This window comes from Theobroma cacao, chromosome 9 (genome assembly GCF_053813885.1).
Source record: "Theobroma cacao isolate CCN51 chromosome 9, ASM5381388v1, whole genome shotgun sequence".
NCBI classification, from domain to species: Eukaryota; Viridiplantae; Streptophyta; class Magnoliopsida; order Malvales; family Malvaceae; genus Theobroma; species Theobroma cacao.
The window spans coordinates 17,875,672-17,898,578 of NC_142647.1; the positions used below are offsets into that span (position 1 = coordinate 17,875,672).

At 35.1% G+C, this 22,907-nt stretch overlaps 1 long non-coding RNA gene across 1 annotated transcript in view; it reads left to right on the top strand.

The window, feature by feature from the left end:
• Window positions 1–750: 750 nt before the first annotated feature.
• LOC148760803 (uncharacterized) overlaps window positions 751–22,907 on the top strand; it is a 94,222-nt gene continuing 72,065 nt past the window's right edge. The window contains exon 1 of the long non-coding RNA XR_016028631.1: window positions 751–851. This is a non-coding gene — a long non-coding RNA (uncharacterized LOC148760803). The remainder of the gene's footprint in view (window positions 852–22,907) is intronic.

The window sequence follows — 22,907 nt, forward strand, 5'->3', positions numbered from 1 at the left end:
GCTCAAAAGGAGAAAAGCATTGGTGTCCTCTAGTGTTATGAAAAACGAAGGCCCTTGAGCTTGAGGTGCTCTTGGCCTTTGACCAAAGAGTCTGAATCTTTGCTCCTGTAAAGCCCGACCTTATAAAATACTATTCATGACATACATGTGATGATAGCATGATTGCATGCTAGGAGAGTCTCGAAAAATTTACAAAAGTCGGTATTGTACCTAGAGGTATAACAAAGTTTATTTAATCCTCGAACTAGATCAAATAGGAATTTTAAGGTGAGATTAAGAGTTTCACAGTTCATGGATGACTTAAAATGGTAATTTGGAGTTTGAGGATCAATTTGGAGTCAAATCGAAATTTTCACTAACTAGGGGTAAAATGGTCATTTGCCACTTGGGGACAAAATGGGAATTTTAGAAAAGAATTTTTTGGCCCCATTTGACTTATTGGAGTATGATTTGAGGTTTAGAAGTGAAAAATTTTAATTTTGGTATAATTTGGAGTATAGGGGTAAAATGGTAATTTTGCCACCTCAAGGGCAAAATTGTAATTTTCCACCACTAGGATATTTTTTCCAGCACATGGTCTTCCTTTGTCTTCATCTTTGACCCTTGACTAAACATGTGGTGGAGATAAAATGTTTAAATTTTTAAAATTTTAAAAATGGGCCAATGACATGATGCCATGTGTCATGCCTTTATTAATTTATTATTTTCCTTTTTAAAAGGCACAAAATCAGCCCATCTTCCACCCCATGGCCGGCCAAACCAGCAAGAAGAGAGAGAAAATAAAAAACAAAACCCTAGAGAGAGAAAATCAAAGAAAAAGTGTGAATTTTCAAGGAAATTAAGTGAAAAAGGTGAGATTTTTTCTATTAAGCTTGAGTTTTCTTATTCCCAAGCATTTCTCTTTATTTTCCATGATTAAATTACATGTTTTCATGATGAATTCAATTCTGAAAAAATGGGTTAGGAGAGAGAAAGTTGTTGGATTTATTTGATTTTAATTTATGTTAGTGTTTTTAGTTAGTTTAGCATATTTAGAAACAAAACAACAAGAAAAGAATTTATTTTCTCCCCCAACCATTAATGGCTGAATTTACCATGTAGTGAGTGAGGATGAGTTTGATTTTATTCTAGGAGAATTGGTTAAGGAATAATGAATTATGAGCCTAGAAAAATAATGGGAATTTTTGGAGCAAAAATATGAATTTTTACCCACTCGGGGTATTTTCGTAATTTGCTGTTGGGAATGATAATTTGCACCACACTGAGGGACATTAAGTTAATTTGGGTGCAATTGAGGTATAGAAACTGAAAAGAATTAAATTAGAGTTTAAATGGACCCGTTAGGAATTTAATCGGGTGATAAGACGAATTAGGCCAATATCGGGTTTAGATAGTTACTAGTGCATTTTTGCATTCCATATTATGCATTGGTAGTCTAAATTAGTTTAATTTTGATTTAGTACCAACTTGGTGAAACTCTCGATTTTGTACTGTGTCAAGGTGGTGAGTCCTCCGATAAAGGCAAGAAAATTGCATCCGAGGACTAGTAGACAGAGTGCTTCGAAAGTCTGCATTCTAGACATTGTGAGTAAACTTACTGTCATTTTAATTATTTAGGGTGGTTTTTAGATGCTTTCATGAATTCTATGGAAAAAGAAATTTAAAAAGATAAATTTTCATGTTTTATGAATAAATGAGTTTCAATGAAATTAAATTATAAATTGTTTTGAAATTAATAGTGATTTTGAAAAATAGAGTACACGGAGACTGTTAATTGTGGCAATTTGATTGTTTAAATTAACTGGCTTATGATAAATCGAGCATGATTGGCTAGTTGGTAATTGTATTGAAATGCGAATTGTTTGGTTACCTTGAAAAACTACGAATTACAAAATTGCCATATCATGTTATTGAGTTTTATTATATGGTGGATTATATATTAATTAATCACTGCAGTAGGGGGTTTCTGTGGACCAGCGTTTTAGAGGGGCACGGTAAACCCCATTATATTCTTACCTCGAACGGAGAGGCGCGTAGGGTATCTCCTGGGGTAAAGTTTAGGGTTCACTTCACGCTAAACCACCACGTGAGGGGGAACTCAGCCAACGCCAATGAACGGCTATGTTTTCAAAACAAAAACATGATTTATGTGAAATGTGAATTTTAATAGCCTTGGCGGTCTCGGTAGGATGCCTCGACCAAGGTGTCCCCGAGAATGGATTTATGGCACAAGCCTAGATGTTTATGATGATGTTTGTTTACTCATTGAGATTTTATAATCTCACCACCCTCATTTCCACCCATTTCAGGTTCAGTATAGACTGTAGATAGCTGATCTCATCGAAGACTACAGTGGGATCTGCATTTTCCAAACCGTAGGTTCACAGTCCTCTTTACTTTTGTTTATTCAGGGGCACTCTTGTTATTGTAAATTAATTTAAATATTTTGGCTTACTGTATTTAAGTATGTATAAATTTATTTAGCTTTTACGCTATAAAAACTATTCACGTATAACTCTATAAATATTGTTTTATAAGAAAATAGAATATTTTACTTAATATTTCTTTTATTTTCTTATTATATTCAAATAACCATAATTTCGTTTTAAATGAAGATTTTAGACTTTTAAACTCATTTTGAATATGAATTGTGTGTTTTGTACTTGTATATTACGTTTTAGCCGGTTTCGAAATTTTTAAGAAAAATGACCAAAATACCCCTGTGAGACGAAAAATTAATATTTTATTTGTTTAAAGTTGGAAACAGCTTAAAATCTTTTAGAACACGATATTTGACAATGGTTGCTCACAAGGGAACAGAGAAACTGATAGTAAAGCCTTGCGGGGTTTCGGGTTGACATTCCGGGCAATAAGTGTCTATCGGGACACCGCGGCGGTTTTCACGGGTTCGAAGGGAGTACTGGGTTGTGACAATTCGATTGGTATCAGAGCTTTTGGTTTTAAAGATCAAATTTTTTAGTTTTAAAGTTGTTTTAAAAATTTACAATATCAGTGTGGCCTCGGATTAAGTTAAGTTAGGTTAGATTGAATAGAATGCATGCATCTGCATATAGAGCCTAAGGTTACCTAAACTTGCTCGTATTTTTTATAGATTACAATGCCTCCTCGACGCGGACGCACACCTCTCACTAGATCGGTTGGGAGGGGAAGAGGTCGTTCCCAACGTCATCAGCCAAATACAGTAGAGGAGGAATCAGCTGCATCTACCATTCGGGCAGCACCTGCTGCTGAGCAGGCCGATAGTCCTCCACATCCTCCATCTCCTCAGCCACCTACGGGTATTCCCGCCATGTCTACTAAGGCAGCACAAGCATTGGCAGCTTTCTTTGCAGCAATGGCTGGTCAAGCTCAGACTGGTCAAGTTCCACCTATAGTGCCTCCAACTACTCCTTTAGTTCCACCACCAGTACAGAATGTATCCATTTCCAAGAAGCTGAAGGAGGCTAGGCAATTGGGTTGTGTATCTTTCACGGGTGAGTTGGATGCCACTATGGCAAAGGACTGGATTAATCAGGTTTCAGAGACTCTCTCTGATATGGGATTAGATGATGACATGAAGCTGATGGTGGCTACGAGATTATTAGAGAAGAGGGCTCGTACTTGGTGGAATTCGGTGAAGTCCCGTTCAGCTACTCCTCAGACATGGTCTGATTTTCTCAGGGAATTCGATGGTCAGTATTTCACTTATTTCCATCAAAAAGAAAAGAAGAGAGAATTTCTGAGTTTGAAACAGGGAAATCTAACTGTAGAGGAGTACGAGACTCGTTTTAACGAGTTGATGTTATATGTACCGGATCTGGTGAAATCTGAGCAGGATCAGGCCAGCTATTTCGAGGAAGGGCTCCGTAATGAGATTAGAGAGCGAATGACAGTGACTGGTAGGGAGCCACATAAGGAGGTGGTACAGATGGCTTTACGGGCTGAGAAGCTCGCAACTGAGAATAGGAGGATTCGGACTGAGTTTGCAAAAAGGAGGAATCTTGGTATGTCTTCTAGTCAGCCAGTAAAAGGAGGCAAGGACTCAGCGACTTCAGGGAGCACTACTTCTATTTCCGTGACATCTCCTCGACCTCCATTTCCACCATCACAGCAGAGACTTTCGAGGTTTAGCAGATCTGCTATGACTGGTTCTGGGAAGAGTTTCGGAGGTTCTGACAGATGCAGAAATTGTGGGAATTATCATAGTGGGCTATGTAGAGGGCCAACAAGATGTTTCCAATGTGGACAGACGGGTCACATTAGGAGTAATTGCCTATAGTTAGGACGAGCCATTGTAGCTGCATCATCTCCACCAGCTCGCACTGATATACAGAGGAGAGATTCTTCTGGGTTACCACTGAGACAGGGAGTAGCCATACAGTCTGGTGTGGAGAGTAATACCCCGTCACATCCACCTTCGAGACCACAGACTCGTACCGCGACAAGAGTTTTTACTATGACAGAAGATGAGGCACGAGTTCGACCTGGAGTAGTGACAGGTACTATGTCTTTATTTGATAAAGATGCTTATGTTTTGATAGATTCTGGCTCAGATAGATCTTATGTGAGTACGACATTTGCATCAATTGCTGATAGAAACCTGTCACTATTAGAGGGAGAAATTGTAGTGCATACCCCTCTAGGAGAACAGTTGATTAGAAATACTTATTATAGAGACTATGGGGTAAGGGTAGGTGAGGAAGAATTTAGGGGTGACTTAATTCCTCTAGAGATCTTGGATTTTGATTTAATATTGGGTATGGACTGGTTAACTGCACATCAGGCCAACGTGTATTGTTTTCGAAAAGAAGTTGTTCTTCGGAATTCGGAGGGAGCAGAGATTGTGTTTGTAGGGGAACGTCGAGTATTACCATCTTGTGTAATCTCAGCCATCAAAGCTTCGAAATTAGTGCAAAAAGGGTATCCGGCTTATTTGGCATACGTGATCGATACTTCAAAGGGGGAACCTAAGTTAGAGGATGTCCCAATAGTAAGTGAGTTTCCTGATGTATTTCCTGATGATTTATCGAGACTACTTCTTAATAGAGAGCTTGAGTTCCCTATTGATTTACTTCTGGGTACCGCACTTATTTCTATTCCTCCATATAGAATGGCTCTAGCAGAGTTGAAGGAACTGAAAGTCCAGTTGCAAGATTTGGTGGATAAAGGTTTCATTTGCCCTAGCATTTCTCCTTGGGGAGCACTAGTCCTATTTGTAAAGAAAAAGGATGGCACTCTTCGATTGTGTATCGATTACCGTCAGCTGAACCGAGTGACCATCAAGAATAAATACCCTTTACCCCGGATAGGTGATCTTTTTGATCAATTACGAGGTGCTATGGTATTCTCTAAGATTGATTTGAGATCTGGGTACTATCAATTGAGGATTAAGGAGCAGGATGTACCTAAGACTGCCTTCAGGACGCGTTATGGGCATTATGAGTTTCTGGTGATGCCGTTTGGTTTGACTAATGCCTCGGCAGTTTTTATGGATCTTATGAACAGGGTGTTCCATCCATACTTGGATAAGTTTGTGATAGTATTCATCGATGACATCCTGGTTTATTTGAAGAATGATGATGAACATGCTGCCCATTTGCGCATTGTGTTGCAAACTTTGCGCGAGAGACAACTCTATGCCAAGTTCTCTAAATGTGAATTCTGGTTGAAGGAAGTGGTTTTCTTGGGACATGTGGTGTCCGGAGCTGGAATTTATGTCGATCCTAAGAAGATAGAGGCAATCTTGCAATGGGAGCAACCAAGAACGGTTACAGAGATTCGTAGTTTCCTTGGCTTAGCCGGTTATTATCAGAGATTTGTTCAGGGATTTTCTTTGATAGCAGCTCCTCTGACTCGTTTGACTCGTAAAGGAGTTAAGTTTGAGTGGGATGATGTTTGTGAAAATCGATTTCAGGAGCTAAAGAACCGGTTAACCTCCGCTCCTATTTTAACACTTCCTGTTAGTGAAAAAGAATTTGTGGTATATAGCGATGCATCTAAGTTGGGATTAGGGTGTGTGTTGATGCAGGACGAGAGGGTAATAGCTTATGCTTCCTGACAGTTGAAGAAGCACGAGACGAATTACCCTACTCATGACTTGGAGTTAGCAGCAGTAGTATTCGCATTGAAGATTTGGAGACATTATTTATATGGTGAGCATTGTCGGATTTTTTCTGATCATAAAAGTTTGAAGTATTTGCTCACCCAGAAAGAGCTTAACTTGAGACAGAGACGATGGTTGGAGTTGATTAAGGATTATGACTTAGTGATTGATTATCATCCGGGAAAAGCAAATGTTGTAGCGGATGCTTTAAGTCGTAAATCCTCATCGTCGTTAGCAACACTTCGGAGTTCTTATTTTTCGATGTTACTTGAGATGAAATCTCTAGGGATCCGGTTGAATAATGGTGAGGATGGAACCCTACTTGCTAGTTTCGTCGTGAGACCTTCATTGTTGAATCAGATTAGAGAATTACAGAAATCTGATGATTGGTTGAAACAGGAAGTTCAAAAGCTGCAAGATGGAGAAGCTAGTGAGTTTAGACTCAACGATGATGGTACTTTGATGCTTAGATACCGAATTTGTGTCCCTAAGGATGATCAGTTGAGACGAGCTACTTTGGAGGAAGCTCATTCTTCCGCCTACGCTTTACATCCCGGAAGCACCAAGATGTATTGGACTATTAAAGAAAGTTATTGGTGGCCGGGTATGAAACGAGACATAGCAGAGTTTGTAGCGAAATGTCTCACATGCCAACAGATCAAGGCGGAGCATCAAAAATCGTCAGGTACTCTTCAGCTTTTACCGATTCTTGAATGGAAGTGGGAACATGTGACTATGGACTTTGTATTGGGTTTACTGCGGACACAAAGTGGGAAAGATGCTATTTGGGTGATTGTGGATAGATTGACTAAGTCTGCCCATTTCTTGGCTATCCATAGCACGTATTCTATTAAGAGGCTGGCAAGACTTTATATAGATGAGGTTGTGAGATTACATGGAGTTCCAGTTTCTATTGTGTCAGATCGAGACCCTCGATTTACTTCTCGATTTTGGCCGAAATTTCAGGAAGCTCTTGGAACTAAATTGAGATTTAGTACTGCCTTTCATCCACAGACAAATGGTCAATCTGAGAGAACTATTCAGACATTAGAGGATATGTTACGGGCTTGTGTCATTGACTTTATTGAGAGTTGGGACAGACACTTGCCATTGGTGGAGTTTGCTTATAATAACAGTTTTCAGTCTAGTATTGGGATGGCACCATACGAGGCTTTGTATGGAAGGAAATGCCGAACTCCGCTCTGTTGGGATGAAGTAGGTGAGAGGAAATTGGTGAATGTGGAATTGATTGATTTGACAAACGATAAGGTCAAAGTTATCCGAGAGCGATTAAAGACAGCTCAAGATATGCAGAAGAATTATTCGGATAAACGAAGGAAAGATTTGGAGTTTGAAGTCGACGATAAAGTTTTTCTTAAGGTTTCTCCTTGGAAAGGTAATAATTTGAAAATTTCAAGTATTAAATCTTATTTGATTATACTATTGTGATAATTTGTGGTATTTATTGAATGATGAAAGGTGTGATTCGATTCGCGAAGAGGGGAAAGCTCAATCCAAGATACATTGGACCCTTTCGTATCATTGAAAGGATTGAGCCAGTGGCTTACAGACTTGAATTACCCCCAGAGTTAGATCGGATTCATAATGTCTTCCACGTCTCGATGTTGAAAAAATATGTTCCCGATCCCTCTCACATTTTAGAGACACCTCTCATTGAGTTGCATGAGGATTTGAAGTTCGAGGTGAAGCCTGTACGTATTCTAGATCGAAAGGATTGAGTGCTAAGGAACAAGAGCATTCCAATGGTGAAAGTATTGTGGAAGAATGCTCGAATGGAGGAGATGACGTGGGAAGTCGAGAGCCAAATGAGAAACCAATATCCACATCTTTTATTCGAATAAGGTAAGTGAAATTTTGAGGTCAAAATTTTATTTTAAGGGGGGTAGTGCTGTAAAGCCCGACCTTATAAAATACTATTCATGACATACATGTGATGATAGCATGATTGCATGCTAGGAGAGTCTCGAAAAATTTACAAAAGTCGGTATTGTACCTAGAGGTACAACAAAGTTTATTTAATCATCGAACTAGATCAAATAGGAATTTTAAGGTGAGATTAAGAGTTTCACAGTTCATGGATGACTTAAAATGGTAATTTGGAGTTTGAGGATCAATTTGGAGTCAAATCGAAATTTTCACTAATTAGGGGTAAAATGGTCATTTGCCACTTGGGGACAAAATGAGAATTTTAGAAAAGAATTTTTTGGCCCCATTTGACTTATTGGAGTATAATTTGAGTTATTGGAGTATGATTTGAGGTTTAGAAGTGAAAAATTTTAATTTCGGTATAATTTGGAGTATAGGGGTAAAATGGTAATTTTGCCACCTCAGGGGTAAAATTGTAATTTTCCACCACCAGGATATTTTTTCCAGCACATGGTCTTCCTTTGTCTTCATCTTTGACCCTTGACTAAACATGTGGTGGAGATAAAATGTTTAAATTTTTAAAATTTTAAAAACGGGCCAATGACATGATGCCATGTGTCATGCCTTTATTAATTTATTATTTTCCTTTTTAAAAGGCACAAAATCAGCCCATCTTCCACCCCATGGCCGGCCAAACTAGCAAGAAGAGAGAGAAAACAAAAACAAAACCCTAGAGAGAGAAAATCAAAGAAAAAGTGTGAATTTTCAAGGAAATTAAGTGAAAAAGGTGAGATTTTTTCTATTAAGCTTGAGTTTTCTTATTCCCAAGCATTTCTCTTTATTTTTCATGATTAAATTACATGTTTTCATGATGAATTCAATTCTGAAAAAATGGGTTAGGAGAGAGAAAGTTGTTGGATTTATTTGATTTTAATTTATGTTAGTGTTTTTAGTTAGTTTAGCATATTTAGAAACAAAACAACAAGAAAAGAATTTATTTTCTCCCCCAACCATTAATGGCTGAATTTACCATGTAGTGAGTGAGGATGAGTTTGATTTTATTCTAGGAGAATTGGTTAAGGAATAATAAATTATGAGCCTAGAAAAATAATGGGAATTTTCGGAGCAAAAATATGAATTTTTACCCACTAGGGGTATTTTCGTAATTTGCTGTTGGGACTGATAATTTGCACCACACTGAGGGACATTAAGTTAATTTGGGTGCAATTGAGGTATAGAAACTGAAAAGAATTAAATTGGAGTTTAAACGGACCCGTTAGAAATTTAATCGGGTGATAAGACGAATTAGGCCAATACCGGGTTTAGATAGTTACCAGTGCATTTTTGCATTCCATATCATGCATTGGTAGTCTAAATTAGTTTAATTTTGATTTAGTACCAACTTGGTGAAACTCTCGATTTTGTACTGTGTCAAGGTGGTGAGTCCTCCGATAAAGGCAAGGAAATTTTATCTGAGGACCAGTAGACAGAGTGCTTCGAAAGTCTGCATTCTAGACATTGTGAGTAAACTTACTGTCATTTTAATTATCTAGGGTGGTTTTTAGATGCTTTCATGAATTCTATGGAAAAAGGAATTTAAAAAGATAAATTTTCATGTTTTATGAATAAATGAGTTTCAATGAAATTAAATTATAAATTGTTTTGAAATTAATAGTGATTTTGAAAAATAGAGTACACGGAGACTGTTAATTGTAGCAATTTAATTGTTTAAATTAACTGGCTTATGATAAATCGAGCATGATTGGCTAGTTGGCAATTGTATTGAAATGCGAATTGTTTGGTTACCTTGAAAAACTACGAATTACAAAATTGCCATATCATGTTATTGAGTTTTATTATATGGTGGATTATATATTAATTAATCACTGCAGTAGGGGGTTTCTGTGGACCAGCCTTTTAGAGGGGCACGGTAAACCCCATTATATTCTTACCTCGAACGGAGAGGCGCGTAGGGTATCTCATGGGGTAAAGTTTAGGGTTCACTTCACGCTAAACCACCACGTGAGGGGAAACTCAGCCAACGCCAAGTAACGGCTATGTTTTCAAAACAAAAACATGATTTATGTGAAATGTGAATTTTAATAGCCTTGGCGGTCTCGGTAGGATGCCTCGGCCAAGGTGTCCCCGAGAATGGATTTATGGCACAAGCCTAGATTTTTATGAGATTCATAAGCCTTTTTACGTATTTTGAACGAGATGTGTTCTAATTGTATAACCCAGTTTATGATGATTTACTTTATTGTCTCCATGTACTCAATTCTAGATGTTTATGATGATGTTTGTTTACTCATTGGGATTTTATAATCTCACCACCCTCCTTTCCACCTATTTCAGGTTCAGTATAGACTGTAGATAGCTGATCTCATCGAGGACTACAGTGGGATTTGCATTTTCCAAACCGTAGGTTCACAGTCCTCTTTACTTTTGTTTATTCGGGGGCACTCTTGTTATTGTAAATTAAATTAAATATTTTGACTTACTGTATTTAAGTATGTATAAATTTGTTTAGCTTTTACGCTATAAAAATTATTCACGTATAACTCTATAAATATTGTTTTATAAGAAAATAGAATATTTTACTTAATATTTCTTTTATTTTCTTATTATATTCAAATAACCATAATTTCGTTTTAAATGAAGATTTTAGACTTTTAAACTCATTTTGAATATGAATTGTGTGTTTTGTACTTGTATATTACGTTTTAGCCAGTTTCGAAATTTTTGAGAAAAATAACCAAAATACCCTTGTGAGACGAAAAATTAATATTTTATTTGTTTAAAGTTGGAAACAGTTTAAAATCTTTTAGAACACGATATTTGACAATGGTTGCTCACAAGGGAACAGAGAAACTGATAGTAAAGCCTTGCGGGGTTTCGGGTTGACATTTCGGGCAATAAGTGTCTACCGGGACACTGCGACGGTTGTCACGGGCTCGAGGGGAGTTCCGGGTCATGACAGCTCCAATGATGGCAGGGATCTCTAGCCTTTTAGAATGAGATCCTTAGCCTAAGGTGCTATTGTTTGCGGATTTTGGAGTTGAGATTGAATTAAATATTCTAGTTTTAGTTGGGTAGGGATTGGGGAATTGAAACTTGTAGTTTAGCATTTTAAGAGAAGCCAAGAAAGATTGACAACTCAAAAGTACAACAGCATTGTGTGATGGCTCTCAAATTACGAAAACAATATAGATGATATTTAAGTCATTTAATAAAATTTATTAATGGCATTTAAGATTTTAGGTGAATTATAATCAAAACAAAAATATAAAAAAATATTTGTTAAGAAAAGATATTCAAAATGAAACGATTTCTCTCTTTTTTCTTGTACTCTTGAAGTGATAGTATTTTTTAAAATTTATTTTTAGGGTATTAGTTATGTGTTGTACACTACATGTATAGACCAACTCATACATTTACAATTAAAATATCAAAAATATATTAGTTACGTTCTTTGACTTTATTTTTTTTCTTTTCTTGCTTAGTTCCTCAAAATTTATACTTCTTTTTTTTCTTGCTGAACTAGTTGTTTTTTCTTAGTTTGAGCTGTATGCAATCATTGGTGCTTTGAATTTCAACTTCAAAGAAAAAGCCAGGTTAGTTCAGTTCAGGGATTTGGTTTTTTCCCCTTTCTATGATTGAAACTCAATTATTTTACTATTTGGTTTCTATTTAAATTTTAGTTTTGGCTTTTTATTATCTTGTATCTTTTTGGCTTGTTCTTAATTTTGTGTTGCAAAATTGTATGGAATAGCTATTAATATGTTATGGAATTGGACTGATATTTAACACTAGGCAATTGTATGAAATCATTTTTACTATCTTGACATGTTATTATATTTTTTAATTTATATTTAAAATGTTTAACTTAGCTTTTCATAATGGAATGTAGTTGTTAACAATTTTTATTGTAAACAAAAATGGAAATTACTCTTGATTATTATATTCTATGACATTTAGGATTACAAAATGACGAGAGATCAATCTTGGATGTACCACCGCTTGACTTATGATGGATTCATTAGAGATGAATTTATAAATGGAGTTAAAGAATTCATTAATTTTGCATGTTCTAACCCTACATTTATGTGGGAGAATAAGATTAGATGCCCTCACTTTCGATGTAGTAACAACAAGTTTCTAAATTTCGATAAGGTGGCAAAGCACATCCTTAAAAAGGGTTTTACTTGTGCTTACACAATATGGAGTTTGCATAGGGAACTTGATGTTGGACAATTATCAAGAAGTAGAGATAGAGTTGAACCATATGCTAGTAATGGGGAACATGGGGAATATAAGGAACCTATATATGAAGAGGAAATAGAAAATCCGTATACTATAATGGTTAGGGATGCTATGGGTCTGGAAGTTACTTTCAATTATAGCCATGATAATGAGTCAAGGTTTGTGGAAGAAGATCTAAATCCAAATGTACCTAGCTTTTACTCTTTGTTAAGTAATGTAGATTAACCTTTGTAGTCAGGTTACACAAAACACACAACACTTTCAACTGTGTCGTAACTTTTAAATGTTAAGTCAGAGTTTAATTTAAGTGAATCATGCTTTGATTGGCTGTTGGAGATAATAAAGAATATGTTGCCATCAGATGAAACTTTACCTACTGACTTCTATAGAATAAAAAAAAGGTAGCAAAACTTGGACTTGGATATATCAAAATTCATGCTGGTAAAAACAATTGCATCTTATTTTATGAGGAAACTGTTGATTTGGAGCATTGTCTGATATGTGGGCATCCTCGATATAAACTAAGGAAATCAAGTGTGAAAAGGCAGAAGAAAATACCTTACAAGATTTTACGTTACTTGCCATTTATACCAAGGCTTTAAAGACTTTATATGTCAAGCAAAACTGCTGAACATATGGCGTGGCATACACAAAACCAAGGTCATGATGGAGTCCTTAGATACCCTGTTGATAGTGAGGTTTGGTAACACTTCAACTGCACACATGAGTTATTTGTAATGTAACCTTGAAATGTCAGACTAAGGTTATGTGCTGACGGTTTCAATCCTTATGGACCGACTGTGAAACCTTATTTTGTTTGGCCAATAATGCTCTATGTGCACAATTTACCCCATTGATGTGTATGAAACAACCATATATATTTCTTAATATGGTCATTCTGGGAAAGAAAAATCCAAGCCAAAACATAGATGTTTTCTTGAGTCTTTTGATAGATGAGTTGAAAGTATTATGGACCGAAGGTGTTATCACGTATGATGCATATAGGAAACAAAATTTTCAATTAAAGGCAACATTATATGGACAATTAATGATTTTTCTACTTACGGTATGTTGTCAAGATGGAGTACTCATAGACGATTATCATGTCCCTATTGCATAGAACGTTCTAAGTCTTTCATATTGGATCATAGCAAGAAACCTTATTTTTTTTATTATCATTAGCAATTCTTGTGACCTAATCATCCTTTTGGGAGGAAGAGAGACAAATTTCTTAAAAAAAGAGTTGAGCATGACTTCTCATTTCCTCAATTATCAAGAGAAGAAATATTGTCACTTTTGAATTCGCTTCCCCATATCCCATTTGGAACAAAATGTGGTGAGCAGAAGATTTCGAGTTATGGTGTAAGTCATAATTGGGTGAAAAAGAGTATATTTTGGGATTTACATTATTGGCATACACTTTTTATTTGTTACAATCTAGATGTGATACATATTGAATGTAATGTATTTGAGAATATGTTTAACACAATGATGGATGTTAAGGGGAAAACAAAAGATAACTTAAAGGCATGACAAGATTTGAAGTTGTATTGCAAGCGTTCAGAATTGGAATTGGTGGAAAATAATGAAAAAATTTCAAGCCTAAGGCTTTATACACCTTAAATAAGGAGGAAATAAAAATTATTTGTGCTTGGGTGAAACAATTGAGATTACCTGATAGCTTTGCATCGAACATATCTCAGTGCGTTAATGAGATTGATTGTAAATTTTATGGGATGAAAAGTCATGATTGTCAATTTTTTTTGTAACGATTGCTCCCAATTGTCTTTCGTGATATGGTGCCTCACTCAATTTGGGATGTGATTACTGAGATGTCTCACTTTTTTAGAGATTTATGCTCAACTAAAATACTTGTAGATCATATGAAAGCTTTGGAAAGAAAATATGTGAAACTATATGCAAACTAGAAAAGATCTTTCCTCTCGGTTTCTTTGACTCTATGGAGCATTTGCCGATTTATTTACCTTATGAGGCAAAGGTTGGTGGACCCGTCCATTATCGATGGATGTATCCATTTAAGAGGTACTATACTTATTATTTGTTTTCAAATAGTTTATTAGAAGAGTTTAAGGTACTCATTAAGTTTTATGAATATTGTGATTTTTAGGTTTTTGCAACATTGGAAAAAGAAAGTAAAAAATCGAGCCTTTGTTGAAGGATCTATATGTGAGGCTTATATGATCGAGGAAATCTCCTCGTTTTGCTCATGGTATTTTGAACCAACTGTACGAACAAGATTAAATCGAGTGCCATGTAATGATGATGGGGGAAATGTGGACTCTCTTCATTCTCTTTCAATTTTCACTCATCTTGGGCAAGCTTTTGGTTCATTAGATAAATCTCGATTTTTAGATGAGGATGAGTTTTATGCTGCTAAGCTATATGTTTTAATGAATTGTGAAAAGATGCTCCCATATACTAAGTAAGTACCATTCTACCATAACCTCAAATGATTGATTATAATAATGAACTTAATTTGTAAATTATGGATATGATGATAGGATATTTGATAAAATGGTGAAGAGAAATGTTGTGACTATATCAGAAGATGAATTAGAGAAAGTATGTGATCCAAGATTCGTGAAATGGTTTAAAAAACATGTAAGTTTATGTAAATTAGAAGTGAACTTTTAATAACAAATATGCATTACTTATGCAATTAATCATTTTTGATCTTGTATTTCATGTTCGTAAGTTGCAGAATGTAAGGATGAAATGGACCCACGTATACTTGAAATCTCCTATGGTCTAGGACGTATGATAAGGTGTTACAAAGGATACTGTGTAAATGGTTTCAAGTTTCACACCTTAGATTATGGACAAAAAAGTAAGACAATGAATAGTGGGATATGCATAAAAGGGGATTTTTACAATAATTATAAGCGTGACTTTTATGGTATTTTAGTGGATATAATCGAGTTGGAGTATTTTGGTGTCAGAAACAGAGTTGTGCTATTTAAGTTCATTGGTTTGACACTAAAAAAGGTATTAAGGTAGACTTTTTTCATAGTCTTGTTGAAATTAAACACAACTCAATACTTGCCACTAATGAACCATTTGTTTTAGCTGGACAAGCTCACAAAGTTTATTATAGTAGTTATCTATTAACCAAAAAAGATCGACGTGATTAGTGGGTAGTATTTAAAACAAAAGTTAGGAGTAAATTCCACATTCCTTGTAGTGGAGATAGAGAAAATGAAATTGATTTGAATGAAGAAGTATACCAAGAAGATGTGTCTATTTCAATTAATGTTACTCTATCGAAAGAACTTGATAACTCTACAGTTTTAGCAAATGGTGATTATGAAAAGGTTAATCTCTTGATTGAGGATGAAGAAGATGACATGCAAGGAGATGAAGATGAAGAAGATGACATGCAAGGAGATGAAGATGAAGAAGATGACATGTAAGGAGATGAAAATGAAGAAGATGACATGGAAGGAGATGAAAATGAAGATGAAGTTGAATACGAAGACGAAGAAACTTTTAGTTGTGATAGTGATAATAATGAAGAACATGAGTTTGCTTATTCTGAAAGTGATTGATAATGGTAGACATATATGATATTGGTTCTATATCTTTTGTTACACAGTTGTTTAACTTTAATTTTATAATATTGAAAGATCTTGACATGTTATAAAATTATTATAGTTTATATTTATAATTGTTGAAATGAATACTTTATAATGGCATGTTTTATTGTACAAATGATTAGGAATTACTCTTGATTGTTGTAAATTGATGATTTTTATAGTTTGTTTTCAATTTTTTTTTTAAAATTTGTGTATGAATTTTAACAAAAAAATTACAGGAGCGATGGTTAAAAGGAAGCATTCAAAACTGAGACCTAGAGCAACAAATGCCTCTAAAATTATGTCGTTGCTTACAAATGCTAGTGCGTTTACTGATCCATCCATTCAACCACAGATATAGCAGGTTAATAATGATGTGCCCTTTGAGCCACCCTTTTTGTTAAGTGTATCTACAGAGCAAGTATATAATGAGACATTTACTCACGATTCTCTTAGATCCACATCTATTGATTTTGGTGCAAGTGTAGATGATACATCCTCAAGGTAAAAGGGTAGAGGGAATGGTGTAGGATTACAGACTCCTATAGATCCATTCGAAAGATTGTGTATAACTCCTATTGGAGAGAGGTATGTTATCTTGTATTATAATGAAATAGTTATATTTGTTATATAGTTTAGTATGTAATATTTTTCTATTATATTGTACAAGTACTTTTTTCTAGCGAGGGGTCACAACTACAATAACAAGGATCATAAAAAATCACTTCCACGGTCCATGGTCAACATGGAGGAAAGTCCCTAATGACATAAAGAAGTTAATGTTTAAGAAATTTCAGGTTTTATGTTTTTTATTCAATTAAATTATAACTTTTTATTTTCAATTAATTTGTATCAATTTTTTTAGTTACTCTATTATTTTGATGTAGGAAAAATGTGTTTGGCCTACAAATCAAGATGTTTTGGTTCGATGAATATGGGGAAAAATTTGTTCCGATTGGTTGAAGACATGCTTTTAGATGTCAAGAATAAAGCAATGCTAGAAGCTAAAACAAACAACATTAGGGATTGTCAAGGCATGTCAAGGGAATGGATCACAAATGAAATTTGGGATGCCCTTATCAATATGGTATGGGGTACAGAACAATGGCAAAACAAATCAAGAAAAGCAAGGCAAAATCGTTTAACGCCAAAAGACGGAAGCATTCCAAAGCACATTGACAGTTCAGTTCCATTTATTGTTCATGAAAAAAAAATGGTATGCATTAATCTTACTTCGCATTTATATGTATGGTTTTCTTTAAAACTAAATTTAAATTGTTAGTAGTTTGACTTTGGTTTTTCCTTACATGTTATTTATATATATGGATTATGATTAAGTATATATAGTAGTAAATAAATGGAGGCAATTGAGATGGAATGAAATGTTAGCTTTTTGGAAGTGTTCAACCTCACCAATAAACGTTTAGCAGGTCGTGGTGATTTTATAGATAACAAGTATAAATATACTAGTGTATGCACAAAATTGATTAATTTTTACTTCAAAGTTGACAATACAATTAAATACTATTTTTGCTTAATTTTTTATGTAGGAAATGTATAATTCTATATTTATCGTATAAGTATGGTGAAAATTCATCTTCTCGGTCAGAATTTGATCCGCATGCTTGGACTGAAGCAATTGGAGGGATGGAGACTACACGCACTCACGTGTATGGGTTTGATACTCGAGTGCCTGTTACAGCTCTACTTAGTGGAACACATAGCAATGCAGCAACATCTGAGTCTGAGTGTAGTCCTATTAACTCAAATGCTACCAGTCTTGCAATTGCATTAGAAGAAAAAGTGAAAAATCTATAAGAAAACTTTGGTAAGATAATTGAGGAAATATGTGGGGAAATACATGAAGAAATTAAGAATGAAATGGTAGAAAACATGAGTGAATTTATGGCACGTATGGAAACAATGATCGTGACTAATGCGCTTTCAAAACAAGAAAATGCAGGTACTTCAAGCTAAAATCTTGACAAGTAAGAATCCAACATTTCATGATATTGTCACGACCCAATTCCGGGACATGACCGGAGCATGGGCCCAATGGACGTAGTCCACTAAGCCTAAGCAAGCCTATTAATCTGACGTGTTCATCATTCTATCATAAACTGCTAAGTCACATTTCATAACTGAGGATCAAAGTAATATTAAACATTGCAACCTCATACTGGCATACTAGACAAGTGTATATACGTTGTCTACAACATGTATCTTAATAATTTACATTAGGTTTGTCTATACACAATAAAAGAATACTCGACTTCCAGCACAGAGACTCAGACGAATGTACAACTACTGAATGCCGAGACACCTACCAAAAGATGGATACAAGTTTACAAGGACACCTTGTCCTAGTTACTGGCTGCCTCGTGATCTGAAAACATGAAGTTGAAAACGGTGAGTATAAACCTAGTGAGTGAACAAGGAAGGGAATAAGCAACAATAGGGAATAATTTAAAATCATGACGCACTTGTTTTAAAACAATGCAATTTAATTTCATTCATATTAAAATCCCCTCATCAAACCCTTAAATGATTAATCACTTGGTAATGATGAACCCATACATAACAAATAATTTGAAAAATGAAGGCTTTAGTGATACACAAATGAGTCAAATGCGACAACGAATCTTCGCTGCAGCGGAAAGGCATTCTCGCTGCAGCGACGTTGGGATTTAAGTTATTAACCGAACGAGGGTTTCTCAACTGGCCGAGGGTTTCTCACCAAACCTCCTCATTTTAAACTTAAATCATTGATTCTGTAATATTGGAAGTCCATGCTTAATTATGGTACCAAAGGAATGGAAACTAGGGTAACAATTAATCAAAATGTGAGACAAAACAGAAAGTTTTTCGCTGCAGCGAGAATGAATCTCGCTACAGCGAAATTCCTGCCCCAAAACAGAAACTTTCTCGCTGCAACGAGTTTCTGGCCAGTCACTCTCCAAAAACCCAAGAGTTTCTTGCTGCAGCAAAAATGAATCTCGCTGCAGCGAGAAACAGAGCACCAAGAAAAAGGTTTCCCTTCACTCAATAAAAAGCCATCCTGCAAAACCAACAAAATCAACATAAAACACATGAAATTTCTCAAAGTGCGATGTATCAAATTTCACATATATGTCAATCATATATCATATTCATGAGCTTTCATTTCATATGTATAGATATGCATAATTACATAGATAAACATCAATATCATCATAATCACACCCAACTCATGTACATCCCCCCACATCATGCACATAGCCGGCGCCATCGTGTGCATCCCCCCACATCGTGCACAATCAGTGCCATCGTATACATCCCCCCACAATCATGCACACGGGCACTATCATCATCCATCTCTCACGCCACCATCATCACCGACATGTGCATTCCCTAACATCGTGCACACACACGGTTATAGTCATCATACACAATATCAATCATCATGCACAACACACACACACACACACACACACACACACACACACACACACACACACATATATATATATATATATATATATCATCATAATACAATAGTGCATGAATCCATAGCAATCACATATCATGACATAAAACCATTTAGCAAAAGCTTGTTCCTAAGGCACTTGTTTTTATGAAAATCTTGATAATTCATTCAAATGTGTGGCAAATACATTATATTTCCCAAAACAAGTTTTGAAGGCAGTTCACTCACCGGTATATTGTTGAGCCTTTAGTTGACTCTAATTTCCCTAATGATCCAATTGGGGTGATGGGGCTTCGTTAGAACCTACCATCAAATTAACATTACCATAATGTCAATTCATAATTATAAACCATAAAAGCTATACCTTAGCAAGCTTTCAATTGCCACTTAAATGGCTATCTAAGTTCACTATCTTAATCACTATAAAATGAATGAATATTCTCAACAATAAAACAGCTCATAAATCCCAATTACTAGCCATTATCCACAGCTAAAAACCAAGCTTAGTTCACCACTCACCTTAGGGTTTCTTTGTAATTGAATTCTCTTCTAATAGCTTCCAAACAAATGGGATAATTCTCTCTTTCTCTCTCTAGAATGCCCAACTAGTGAGAGAAAGTATGGAAATAAGCTTTATCAAGGGTTTTGAAGTGAGAGAGTGAAAGAATACAAGGGTTCTAGTCAAAAAGGCACAAAGATATGAAAACTAAAGCTAGAGAGAGAAAATTATGCAAGCTTCATATCAAGTTTCCATGGAGGATGGAAACAACGTGAGATGGGAAGAGGAGAAGAAGAAGAAGCTGTTGGAAATTCAAGAAGCTGCTAGAAAGAGAAGGTATTTATAGCCCAAGCTTATCTACTCCCTTAAAAATTACGAAAATACCCTTACTAAGTTAGCTTGTCCTTCTCCACCCCTATATGAAATCTTTTTACTCTATTGACACTAGGACAAGGTTTATAATGGTCTAGACATGCTCGGGTTTATGAAACTTGAAAAATTTTGACCCGAGGTGAAAAATGACCATTTTGCCCCTGTTGTGAAAATTATTATCATTTCTAATTTTCTTCGTTTTTTGATCATTACACATCATTTATGCGGTCTTATGCCTATTTAGACCTTAAAATATCATAAAACTTTCTTCTGAGAGCTTATTAGAGAAAATGATGAAACTACCCCTAGCCTGTGTTATTGTGTCTATGCCTAGTTACGAGCTTATAGAGGTTGAGGTCTCACAGATATGATGTCTCTTTTTCATTGCTAGACTTGGATACTTTTTAGTATAAGCATTTAATAGCACATTTAGCTTTATATTCATATGTGCTTAACATTTTTAGATATTGTGTGTTTATGACAATTTTTAATTGTATGAACTTGACTTTGAATTTTAGTTTTTACTGCGTGTTTCTCTTATAAATTTCAAATGTTAATTGTGGATGTCAATTGATAATTTATTATCAAAATTTTAATAGGTAATTTTTATTGGAAAAGCATTACTAACAGAACATGCCGTTGAAAATTAGTAAAAAAATTTCCGTTGAAACTACATCACCAATGGAATTCCGTTGGAAATTTTCAACAAAATTACATTTGAAAAGAATTTCCAATGGAATTTCTATTGGAAATTTTTAACGAAACTCCAACAGAATTGCTACGGTATAGCCAACGGATTATGTATTTTTTCCAACGAAATTTTCCATTGAAAATTTTCGACAGATTTCCAACGGAAAGTATATCCCACGAGCCTTTTACTGACAGAATTTTCAATGGATTTTTTTGTTGGAAATCCATAGGAAAAAGGTATTTCCAACAAAATTTTGACTCTTTCCAACGCAAAATTCCGTTGAAAAAAGCTTGTTTTTTGGTAATGTTATTTATTCTTCATTATATTATGTTATCCTTGTTGGTTCCATTAGTTTTTGATAATAATAAAACATTCCCATTCATTTGTGTCTAATATCTCTACTTGAGTGTGCAGGACAAAAATTGTATGCAAATAATTAATAAATCATTCAAATGCACATATCAAAGAGTAAAAGGATAAGGAAGTCACAATTGATCAACAAGATAGAAGCTCCTTAGTTGATTAATGAGTTGGTCAGCTAAAATTCAAATTAGAAGTTGACGGGTTGAAGAGTATTCATCTTTTAATTTTCCTTTTATCTTGAATCTATCCCCAACTAGAAGATAACTTTATTAAGAGCAAAAAAGTGCTATTCACCCTCCTCTAGCACATTTATTTGGGACCAACAAGTGGTATCAGAGTCTATCCCTCATATTAAAGGCTTAACATCCTTAGGGTAGATCCAAATGGCTCTAGAAAATTTTATTGATGCTGAGGGTCAATGCATAAATATGCCTCCTCTATTTAATGGATCAAACTATCCTTATTGGAGTACTAGAATGTCCGTTTATGCTAGGGCTTATGACTATGAGATATGGGATGTCATTACCGATGGTCCTTTCATTCCTATGATCATTAATTCGATCAATGGTAAGAAAACTCCCAAAGATAGAAATAAATGGACAGAAGCTGAAATGAGGAGAGCACAAATCAACTCTAAGGCCATGCACACTTTCATTTGTGCACTTGATTATAGAGAATATGATAAAGTGCCCATGTGCAAAAGTGCCAAGGAAATTTGGCAAAAATTAAAAGAGTTATATGGAGAAACAAAGATGCAAAAGGAAGAAACGCCAAAGAAAAATAGAAAATCAAAGAAGGTAATGGTGGCTACAACATGGTTAGACAATGATACTTTAAGCTCAAATGTTGAAGAAGAAAAAGCTGAAGAAAGAACAAATTTATGTTTGATGGCCAGAGAAGATGAATATAAAGTATCTTCATCCCCTTGTGATATTTCAATTGATGAACTACAAGAGGAGTATGAATGTCTTTATGATGAATTTAAGAAACTTGCATCTAAATATTAAACTTTGAAAAGAAAAACTGCATCTCTTGAGACTGATTTGTAAAAGATAAAACATGACTTCAATTCTGTTTTTGAGCAAAGAAATTTTCTGCAAATTGAATTAGAGCATTCAAAAATAGATTTTGAAACACTAAAATTAGAATTGGAAAACAGAACAGAAGCTTTACAAAAAGCAGTTGATGAAAATGTTGTTCTTAAAAGTTTGAGAAAAGAATCATCAAGAAAGAACACAAATTTCAGAAGAAATGCTAATGATTTCTCTCATAGATGCTATATATGTGATAGAATTGGTCATTTATCCTATGATTGCTATAGAAAAAGAAGTATGCAGAAAATAAGAAAATTTTGGGTTCTAAAAAGATCCTATGTTGCAACTAACCTTCAAGGACCCATCAAGGTATGGGTACTTGTCAAGAAAAATAGAAAATTTGTTTTGTAGGTTGAGTTGCACTCAAAAGATACATGTTCAAGAGCTCAACTCAAGAAGAAGCAACCTTGGTATACGGACAGTGGCTGCTCAAGGCACATGACAAGAAATGAAATGCTATTTGCACAACTAGACAAGAAAAAGGGAGGAACTGTATCCTTTGGTGATGATTCAAAAGGTAGAATTCATGGCATAGGAACGGTTGGTAAGAACTTTCTAACTCAAATTAGTCATGTG